Below are 11,963 nucleotides of genomic sequence, written 5' to 3' on the forward strand. Positions count from 1 at the left end.
CACTTAGGAAAAGACCACACCAGATGCGGTGAGATTGACTTCTTTGTAAATGTGTTTAGGATTGCAAATTCTTTCAACTTTATTTTTTCCCCGTGAACACAGGATTTTATCATATCTGTCCACCCAACACTATGCCATATTTACTGATTATTCCTCATCCCACTGTTTCATGTTGTTTGTTTTTGTTGTTTTTTGTTGCCAATAAGTGTCACGGTCCGGTTCACGGGCGATCGAAGTCCTGGCTGGGGATGTCGGGACCGGGGGCAAGATGGCGGGGTGGGAGCAAGAACAGGAGTCCAGAAGTCAGAAAGCCAAGAGTCCAAGGGTCCAAGAGCCAGGAGTCAAGAAGCCAAGGGTCCGAGGGTCAGGAAGCAAGGAGTCACGAAGTCAAACACAGCAAGGCAGGGAACGTGTTGCTGTGGCAAAGTGCTTAAGGGAAATGCTGCCCTTATATCCCTTCCCGGCTCTTGCCACCAGGTGCTGTGAGTTACCAATCAGCCTCACCTGTAAGGTCACACCTTGCCTCTTCAGAACAAACTTTGTTGTTGTTTAGTCGTTTAGTCGTGTCCGACTCTTCGTGACCCCATGGACCAGAGCACGCCAGGCACTCCTGTCTTCCACTGCCTCCCGCAGTCTGGTCAAACTCATGCTGGTAACCTCGAAAACACTGTCCAACCATCTCATCCTCTGTCGTCCCCTTCTCCTTGTGCCCTCCATCTTTCCCAACATCAGGGTCTTTCCCAGGGAGTCTTCTCTTCTCATGAGGTGGCCAAAGTATTGGAGCCTCAGCTTCAGGATCTGTCCTTCCAGTGAGCACTCAGGGCTGATTTCCTTAAGAATGGATAGGTTTGATCTTCTTGCAGTCCATGGGACTCTCAAGAGTCTCCTTCAACACCATAATTCAAAAGCATCAATTCTTCGGCGATCAGCCTTCTTAGGAAGGCCCCAATCCTGCAAAGTCCTATTGGTCACAGGGCCTGGCTCCTGCACGCACACCTGACCAAAAGGAAGGCAGAGAGGTGGCCTTCTATGGACGGGAATTCCACAATCTGGGAGTAGCCACCAAGAAAGCTCCCTCTCATGTTCTCACCAAATGTGCCTCTGGCAGTGGCCGTGGCAGGACCAAGAGAAAGGTCTTGTCAGAAGATATCAAAATTTGTGCAGGATCATCTGGTAAGATATGGTCCTTCAGATAGCCTGGACCCAAGCCATATAGGGTTTTGTTGGTCATTACCCACAGTTGGAAATGTGCCCAGAAATGGTCTGCTAGCTGCGGAGCTGCTGTAACAAGGAATTTCTCTTCTCCCTCAGCAACCTGGCTACTGCATCTTGGAGGAACTGAGGTTTGGAAACCTTTTCCAAAGGCAGCTTCACGTTGAGCGTGTTACAATAACTGAAACAGATCAAATATTCCCAGTAAAATAAAGCAGGCGTTTGACTTGTACAGAGTTTTAAAAGAGGTGGTTTACAACAAAGAGGACACCAAGGCGTTCCCACAGAGAAATCTGATGCATGTTTACTGAGGGGAAAAAGCTCCACTGTGTTCAGTGAGGCTACCTTCCAGGAAGGAATGAGTGAATCTGACAATTTTTAATTCTCTCTGTTTCTCATTTTCCTGAATGTAAAGTCCAGTTCTCCACATTTTCCACATCAGTTTGGAATTTTTAAAAAAATCATGAGCGTTTTAGAAATTCAAATTTCTCCTATACACATTTTTGTATACAGTTTTGCCTAATATTCACATTTTTGCAATTTCCCCCAATATAATACATTTTTATGCTGCTTTCACAAATATATTCATTTTTATGCACACCCTACCCTACCGCATGCATTTTTGTACATGGCACTGGATAGAGAGCTGCATTGCAAAATTCAAAGAAGTTTTGGTTTTGAAGGTTGGCTGTGGGTCAGTTTGCACTGGAAAGTGTGAATTATACAGTTTTGCCTTTAAAAGCAAACCAATTTGACTTCTCCCCATCCCTGCTTCTAGGTCTAAGTGCTCGTCCAACTGCAGCCCCCAACTCCTATAGCATATGTGGCACCAGCATGCAGAAACTTCAGCACATATATGTACCCACATTCTGGGTTGCCGCTGCAGTATTTGTTAACTCACATTCATAGTAAATGTTATTGTCTAGAGAAGTTCTTCAAATAAAAGAAATGTTAACAAATCCCAAATTAACCATTTGTTAGCGAAAGAAAGTTTATCACACTGCGCGTCCTTTTTTTCAAAATAACTTGAATCATTTTAGCATTGTGTGCATCGAGGACTGCGCCCCGCCTCAATTAATTAAGTACGATTACACTTGAAATGTGGACTAATTACTCAAAAAGCATTAATCAATTTGTTAAGAACTCTCAAGAAATAATGCAGATCTCTTTACTCCTGCCCCTGTAAGATTTATGCTGCACGGCCATAATCTACTTATTGATACAAATGTCTCTCCCCCCCCCTTAGTTAATTTAGGGAAAACATTGTCAAAGTACCCTAGGATGAAAGGGATAATAAATAATTTTTAGACTCAAAGTTGAAGTGGATTGATTAGGAGCAATTTTTATGTTTTGCACAATAAAAAGATGAGCTCCCAGGGTTCGCAGAGCCAATTTGCAGAGCAACCTCTTTTCTCTAATTGCTGCTAGACTAATGTAGAAGCACACTCCTAGGAAGTAGAGAAATCCATTTACCCAACCATGTCATTTAAGTAGGGCGCACAAGTACTGGATTTTTCTATTTACCCTTCCTATTAGCCCTGCCACACTCCACCTGTGACCCTCATTTTATGAGGGCAGTGCTCTTTTATACAATTTTGCCACTATAATAGAGGCCCACTTTAAAAATTTTCAGAGCAGACCAAGAACATTTTTTAGGGGGGAAAAACATAATTAGGGTCCTAACCAATCTCACTAATTCCTGGTAATGCATTGTCAGACCAAATTGTTTGATAAAAGGTCTAATAAATCCACATCTTCAGGAGCAGAAAATAACATTTCCTCTATTACAAGAGCGTAGTGACTACCCACGTTGGATTACAGTTTGACATTTCTGCTGCATGCATCTATCTGCCCTTGAGCATTTGAACACACAGAGCAATGTCTCTAAATGAAAGCAGCGGGGGGGGGGGGACATTAGTGGAGCCAGCTGCAATCTGAAGCACACCAATGAGGGAGAAAGCCCCCTTTCGCTCAGTGGGATTTGCCCACTGTAAGAGATCTTATGACAAGCAGTGCGGACAGGTATCCACCATCACTTGCATATGGAGCCTGAGTAGCGCGGTTGGTTAGAGCATGGTGCTGATAATGCCAAGGGTGCAAGTTTGATCCTCATGTGGGACAGTTGCATATTGCTGCATTTACAGAGGGTTGAACTAGAATTCAGGGGTCAGCAAACTTTTTCAGCAGGGGGCCGGTCCATTGTCCCTCAGACCTTGTGGGGGGGGGGCAGGACTATATTTTGGGGTAGAGAAAGTGAATGAATTCCTATACCCCCACAAATAACCCAGAGATGCATTTTAAATAAAAGCACACATTCTACTCATGTAAAAACATGCTGATTCCTGGGCCGACTGCGGGCCGGATTGAGAAGGCGATTGGGCCAGATCCGGCCCCCAGGCCTTAGTTTGCCTACCCATGAACTACTAGATAATCCGCAGGGTCCCTTCCAATTCTATGATTCTATGAAACAGCAGAAAGCAAAGATTGCCATTTCTTCAAAAGGGAAGGGGCAAACGGCACAGACATAGGACTTTATGGAATATAGCTCAGCCGCATTTGGCTCCCTAATTCCCAGTCTAAAGGGGGGAAAGGCCCATGGAGGGAATTATGCCTGCAGCGACAAGAGATGAGGGCTGATATTCAGAACTTGGTCTTTTCATCCTCACTCCATGTTCAAAGTGACCCACTAACAGCCCTCTCCTATGCAGTTACAGCGTTTCAGATAGGGAATATTTCCATCCACAAAATATATACACAAAGTATCAAATGTGGTGACAGTAATAATAATACAACAAAACAACAACAACACAAGCTGGCTTATAAGTATAAATCCAAATTTACTAGAATAATAGCTAGAATAGAGATAGGCTTGTAACCATTTAAACAAGAACCATACTAAGGTGCCATGTGCAAGACAAAGGCTGGAGATACTGGAAACATGGAGTGGATAAATGTACAACTCTATCTTAACATGTTACGTGCGCAGTAAACGTTATACAGACTGGATAAATGAACCGTTCAACAAGTAGCGTAAGTCCAATCACAGAACGGCAACCCCGTGCCGCCACAATGGCAAGAATATGAAAAAGTTTTTCAAAGCTGTTTTTCAAAGATTGAACTGGATGAGATGTTCTTCAGTGGGTCTTGAGTTGGAAACACAAAGCCGTGTGCATGGATCAATCACGGGAAGGCAAATCAAAGCCACCACCCTGGTGAGAATAACACAAGTGGGAAAAAGGAGACCTGTTCTTCGGATATATTCCAGGTTTCGCTGCACACTTCATCAGTCCGAAAAGCTGCATGATACAAAATAGCACTCCAATTACAATGTGTGGTAAACCATAAAAATTAGAAAATATCAGTCTCATACTATACCTTACCCAGTCATACAAAACAGTTTGTTTCTTTATCCTGTTTTGTATGTAATATTTCCATCCACACCTGGGGATGCTGGGGGTTGAATCTGGGACCTCTTGCATGCAAATTAAATGCTCTACAGCTGACCTACAGCCCTTCCCTGAACTTTGGAGAGGATTGGGCTGCAATAAAACTTGTGGTTGACCAGGAATCTAGAGCAGGGGTCTTCAAACTAGAGCAGGGGTCTCCGGCCCACTAGGGTCCTAAATCCGGCCCGCTCAGCCATTGCAGAACCTGCTGCGAAGCCGTTGAGGCGCCGCAGCGCCTTTAAGCAGAGCAGGCAGGAGAGCAAGAGGTGGGTCAGGATTTGTCCGTCTCCCTTGATCCCCAGCTACCATGCTGCTTGTTTGCACCATGTGCTCCGCCAGGGTGTACCGCCCGATCCAGCCCAGGCCGCTGTTGTCCTTGCAGCCCAGTTCAGAGGCCCCAGCCACCTCCTCCTCCTCCAGCCGGGCTCGCCCTCCGTCACCTGCGCCTGTGGTGGCCTCCACACTGATGGTGAGCTACACAAGAAGGGCAGGGAAAGGGGGAAGAAGGTCACTCGCAAGGAACACAGGGCTCCAGCGCTTACTCGTGAGGAAGCCCCCTTGGGGTCACTGGGGATCGCGTCCAAGGAAAAGACGGCCGCCATCATCCTAGTGAGTTTTTGTCCTGGGAAAAGTGCTTGGGGGCTGGGCTGCGATCCAAGGTGCGCTTGCTCGCGAGGATCCAAGGAGCACGTGCTTGCGAGGAATCCCCCTCGGCATCGGGTTGCTCGCTAGTAAACGTCTGCCTGCCATCCAAGAGGAGCCCAGGTGGAGGCAGGCTTTGAAAATAAAATAAAAAATGAATGCGGTGAAAGTCTTTTATAATATTTTAACTAGGATTTATATATTGTAAGGTTTGAAGCATGAATTTGGTAATATTATTGGCTATGAAAAGTATTTTTTTTCTTTTCTTTGTCTTTTTTTTAGTTTGCATTTTGGAAAACATGTATATAAATGTGTTTACATTGTTAAATATTGATCTTTGTTTCTCTTTCTTTTTCTTTTTTTATAAAATTCAACAAAAATCTAAATAAAATAAAATAAAATAAAATAAAATAAAATAAAATAAAAAAGGGAAAAAATATGGGTATGGGTTCATCTGAATCCCCCCACCCCCAGAAGTGGGACTGAGCAGTTACTGAATTTCCATCCCACATTTTTTCTCCCAGGAGCTCAAGGTCTGTGGTTTTCACCCTCCGCATTTATTCCCCACAACCCCCAGTGAGATGCATTCAAATCAAGCAGCCTCACTAATTTCTGTGCATCTCTCCCCTCTGAGACATATCTTAATCTCAGAAACCATGCACTCAAAATACAACCATCTTTGGAAGCACTTATGTCTGTGAACAGACTTTTTCCCAAATAAAACATCTGAAATCTCCAACCAGATCCAGACTAACTGGTGGACACTTGCATCGCTTGCTACGACTAGCAGTGACAAATATGGAACCGGATATTGACGATCTCATTAGCCAAAAGCAGGTCCATACTTCCCATTGAAATACTTATAAGTTTATGATTCAAATAGGTAGCCGTGTTGGTCTGACGCAGTCAAAATTAAAATATATATATATATTATTTTTACTTTTATAAGTTTATGTTGATTAAAATCATTCTTCATTTTAAATATTGTATTGTTTTTCCTGGTTTTTTGTGCACTAAAAATAGGAATTTGTTCATATTTTTTTCAAACTATAGTCCGGCCCCCAACAGTGTCTGAGGGACAGTGGACCAACCCCATTTAAAAAGTTTGAGGACCCCTGATCAGTCTTAATGAAGGTTGGTGTCCTTAAATTTTTATGGTGTACAAGAATCTGTCCAGAATCTTCTTTGGTGACCCCTCCTTGAGGCTCCACTTTCCTTTGCAGGATGCCAGAGTAGGGTTCCCTTGCTGTTTTGGGTTTTTTTGCGCAGTTCCTTTAACTGGGATTACTTTAAAGTGAAAACAAAGGATGGGCCGATCAAAGATTGAAACAAAACAAAGAAAATATAATTTCCTTTCAGAAGGAGAAATCAAAGCTGGACAAGTTTAGATTTCCAAACAAAACGGTTTCATTGGGAGATTTCCTGACATGAGTGAATTATGCAAAACAAACAAGACTCCTGTCAGTATAAAAAAAAGTCACATGGGAAGTATTCCCCAAACTAGTGGAAATATTAAGTAACAAATTGGTTAATATTAACATGTGTGTTAGTTAGTAATTGGTTTATTACTAACTTTGAGTTGCTAATTAAGAATATGGAATTTGGTGTACATTTCACTTTTAAAAACCAATTATTATTTCTAGAGCTGTGATAGTAACTAGTCTCTACATGTTAAGTCACAAATGCAAGCTTTTCTGACGTGTACTACAGAAATTCCCATTTCTCTCTCCAACAATATCACTAATTTTTGTGTATTATACTTATTTTGTTTACAAAACCTTTTCTCACACACCCAGGAGGCAATATTCTGTGTTAACCTTGGCATTTATACATGTTTGTAATGTATTCCGAGAACTCATTAAGACTCATGCTTGGCAAAATCTCATTTTAAGTGGTATAGTTGTTAAGCAACTTTACAATTTAATTAGAACCCTCTACTGCATTTCATTAGAAGGTTATTCAGTAATTACCCAGCAGGTCTTGGGTGTTTACAAATGGAGAAGTGACAGTACATAACACTCTTAAATTATAACTGCACAGCGGGAGAAGATGCTTTAAAATGAGGAATACATTGTTTTAAAAGCAGCATGGGAAAATTCCGTGTCAAATATAATCACCTTTTCCTAGCTATAGTTCCCTTATCAGACAGATGCTTCCATATTCAGAAAATGGAAGTTATTGTATAATTTGCCAATGCCTGCTTTAAATGTACCTCTACAGCAGAACTGATACTAGCTGCCAGGAGCTGCCAGCAGCAGGATTTTGGTACCACACGGGTTGGGCATGTCTCCAGATACAACATGATAAATCCGTCATCACAGAACTGGTTATATCATTGCTTTTGATATCTGAGAAGTTGAACAAATAACATTGTCATTTGTTCACATGCCATTGTGATAAGATTGGACCTAAAACCAAAGGTATCCCATTGACCTATTTTAAAAAGTACATTGAAAACAATGTTGCAAGTAGAAGATGCTATTAGGACTCCAAACACGTGTTGGATATTTCATATCCCTACTTCAATGTGAGGGTCTAGGGCAAGTAGGTACCTGGGGTTGCCATATGTCCGAAATTTCCCAGACACTGCCGGGATTTGGCTGGCGGAAAGTGTCCGGGTGGAAATTGCTGGAATAGCTGGGGAAGTCTGGCTATATGGTGGCTCAGGTCATGGGTGGCGGCGGCTTCATGGCGTCTCTGTTTTCCCATCCGATGTGGCTTGAGCAGCCGTTGGGGCACTGTGCTGCCTCTGGGGAAGGGTCAAGCAGGACCAGAGAGGCCACGGAGAGATGAGCCTCCCTGGCTGCGGCCTTCACGTCAAGGGTAGGTCTGTCCGGGAAGGCCATTTTCAAAATATGGCAACTCTAGAATTACCCAGTAAGAACTGTGGTATTAGTTGGAAAGTAGCCTTGAATCCCAATCCCGATAGCTTTGTGTTGAGACGATCAATGTGGCTGATAACATCTTGTCTCTAGCTTTGAGTATTTTCCTGAGGGTCTCCCTGTCAGTCATTCAAATTTACAATTCTTCCAAGTTTCTGTGTTTTCATTGCTTCTCTTATGGCAAGGTTGGGAACCCTTTTCAGTCTGAGGGCCACATTCAGTGGTGGGCACTGATATATATATATGTTTTTAAAAACTGCTCCTTTTCCCTTATGGGGTATCCAAGAGCCCATATAGGGTCCTTTTGTAGGTTCTCTATTGGTAGGAAAAAATAACAGAGACCAACCAGAGAATATTGAGAAGCAAAGCAGCTAGTAAGCTTGATCTTTATTAACTGTTGCAACAGGGTGCTCCCCCACACACAGGAGAGAGGAGGAGGACCCCGAGCCATGTGTACAAGCCCTTCTATAGACATTTTAAATTTCCTGCCCTTGAGTCCAAGACCACCCCCAGAAACATCATACCTACATCACAGAAAAGGCAGTCTACAACAGAAATCGGAGTGCGTTGTTTTTACCCTGTGCCAGGTTACCTGTTAATGGTCACTTGACTGGATTACCTGGGGAGCCTGTCCATTCTTTTGTAATGTTAATACTTCATTCCTGAGCCAGGTCACAGGCTCACCCTATTCACACCTTAAATGTGCCCTTAAGGCAGGATTTGTGAGGACAGAGACAATGGGGAGGTTTCTGCATTTCCTTCAACCTTGTAGAGAAATATTTGAGTCAGAATGGCTTTAGGACTTTTCCAGTGGGTTTTGGACATGTGATTTATATATTTATATATGTATTTGCTTGGTACATTTATGAACATTTATTATATATAAGACCTAAAAATGCTTATATCACACACACACATATATGGGAACAGTTAGGGCCAGAGGCAACAGCAATTGGGGGGGGGGCATCATGATGTCCTGATATCATGTGTGTGGGTTTTATAGGTAAAGGTAAAGGTACCCCTGCCCGTACGGGCCAGTCGTGACTGACTCTAGGGTTGCGCGCTCATCTCGCTCAAGAGGCCAGGAGCCGGTGCCGTCCGAAGACACTTCCGGGTCACGTGGCCAGCGTGACGAAGCTGCAACTGGCGAGCCAGCACCAGCGCCGCACACGGAAACGCCGTTTACCTTCCCGCTATAAAGCGGTGCCTATTTATCTACTTGCACTTAGGGGTGCTTTTGAACTGCTAGGTGGGCAGGAGCTGGGACCGAACAATGGGAGCTCACCCCGCCGCGGGGATTCGAACCGCCGACCTTGCGATCAGCAAGTGCTAGGCACTGAGGTTTTACCCACAGCGCCACCTGTGTCCCCGTGGGTTTTATACTTCCCTCCTTAAGCTGGGCAGAAGCTTCCCTGACTTTGGGAAGGAGGTTCCAAGGCTCTTACAGGATGCTGGAGCCCTCTTCCCTCCTTCCCAAAGCTGTGTGGGCTTTGGGAAGGTGGCGGGAGGGCTCCTGGACCCCTCAGAGCATCACACCTCCCTCCCTAAGCTGAGCAGAAGCTTCACTGGCTTTGGAAAGGGGGCACCAGGGGAACATTTAGGGGACTAGCCTAGCCCCCCTAATCCACGGATCGCATGCCACAAGCCGCATTTCTTTCTTGACAACATTCTAGGGGCCGCACGGCAGTGGTGGCTGAGGCCTGAAAAAGCAGGCTGAGCAATTAATGTGAATTTCATGTTAGTGCAGCAGGATAGTGTCTACACACTTACACATCCCTCTCTATTCTCCATTCAGACAAGCGGTTTTAATTTGATTTGATTTAATTTAATTTAATTTGAGGTTTTAATTTGTTTTAAATTTTATATAATGCGCATTTTATTTAAGCTCCTTTGAGACCTAGATGATGTGAAAATTTTAAAGAAATGGATTTTCCTGAAGTCATATATTGTTCTGCGGAGCAGTTCCAAAAGTCAAAAGGTCCCCTCCCCACCCACTCTTGATTATTTCAGTCAATCTCCCTTCCTTTTTGGAGAAGAGATTTTGTGTAGGAAGTGGCTGCACCCAAAGGCCAATCTGCCTTTTGGAGATTCTTTTTTTTTTTAAGGGTATATGTACCAACTCCCTGGGGCCCTGAGCACCCAGAAAATTCCCCATGAAGGGAGTGGACACTCGCACATTTCAGTGCCAGAACCATGCACACTGCATGCCACCCATGGCCCTGGGCACCCACAGTTGCAGAGCCAAGCTGGTTTGGGGGCAAAAAACAGCCATGTGAGGATACTGTCCCAAGGTAGCAAGTGAGCAAAGAAAATGAGTTAAGTGCATGTGCTCATAGTATTTTCTTTTGTTTATTAAGGCCATTTGTGATTCAAATTCTCCACCAATCTATTCAGCATTCCTCAGCATGCCCTCTCTTTTTTTCTTTACGAGGCAGATTAGCAAGAACAGTTTTTTTGCCACAGCACTGGGGATGCCTGGGACCTTTCTCTCAGGCTGTGGAGCATGGGGTCCTCAGAATACAATGGCCTCTCAGCTGACTTTCCTGTTAGCTTAGAATAACTCAGTGAAGGTTCAGACCTAGAATGTATCTTGAACTACAATCTGCAATCTAATTTTTTTACTCATATGTGAGCATTTTCTTGTCTTTCTCTTTGTTGAGCAGGTGTAAGAAAAGACAGGGTTCCTATAGCGGAATCAGTTGTGTAGGATCAGGATTTGGGGCAGGTATTGGTTATCATACAGAGGGTGTCTGCAGAAATTCCCTTCTATAAAACTACTGTATTAAAAGGTATAAGGTAGAAGTTGCTTCTGGAAATCTTTTCTTTTTTCCTAAATCAAAGATTGAAAATGGTGAAGATGCCACCACTACAACCCACTTTAGGTCAGTGTGACTCATTTGTTGCTCCCAGTGCACCAGCTGAAAAGCAGTATTCCAAAAGTATTAGGGTCAACCAACCCAATTAATTATGACTTTGACAAGCTTACAAAATAATGCAAGCACTCAGTGTGAAGAACTTACATATTTTATCACTAAAGGTATGATAAACCTGAATGATGGGGGATATGCAAAATATCTGCGTCAGAAATGCCATCCTGAGAGATGCCTGGATCTCCCGACAACAAATGATCACAACCTGCAATTATTGCACAAAAAATAATTGCCTAAAATGTTTTGGATCCAACTGGGTTGACTCACAATGGATGATTAAATAAACTCAACTATCAGCTATTTTAAGATTATTCTAGATATTATCTGAGCTGTTTGACTAATCAGTGTTTATAAATAAGATCTGCTAAAGGCACATAAGTCCTAACACTGTTGCCACGAAGATTTTAACAACCTTAGCAAAGAGGGAGATCAGGTAGCAATGGTTTATCCTGCTAGTTCCTTCTGCTTTCTCTACTCCTAGGGCAGTAGTGTCCAAACTTTTTTCAGAGAGGGCCAGATTTGATGAAGTGAAGGCCCGTGAGGGCTGCCCAAAGTTGTTGATTTTTTTTTGGATTGAAGTTGTTGAGGTTTTTTAGGATTTTACCCCAGGAAATAAACTGCCACAGGGGCCATATTAAATTGACGAGCAGGCCAAATTAGGCCCCCAAAGTGGACTTTGAACATGCCTGTCCTAGGGGAACCAGACGGAAGAAAATAGGGCTCTTACACCTCGAATAGTTGTGTAGAAAAGGGAATTTCTATAGGTGCAAATTGTTGTGCAAATTATACCCACTGAAATTAAAGGCACGGGAGCCTAGTCCTCTGTTCCAGGCTAGCTTGGTTGTCTTTTG

Source organism: Podarcis filfolensis (assembly GCF_964270895.1).
Source record: "Podarcis filfolensis genome assembly, chromosome: 11".
Taxonomy (NCBI): domain Eukaryota; kingdom Metazoa; phylum Chordata; class Lepidosauria; order Squamata; family Lacertidae; genus Podarcis; species Podarcis filfolensis.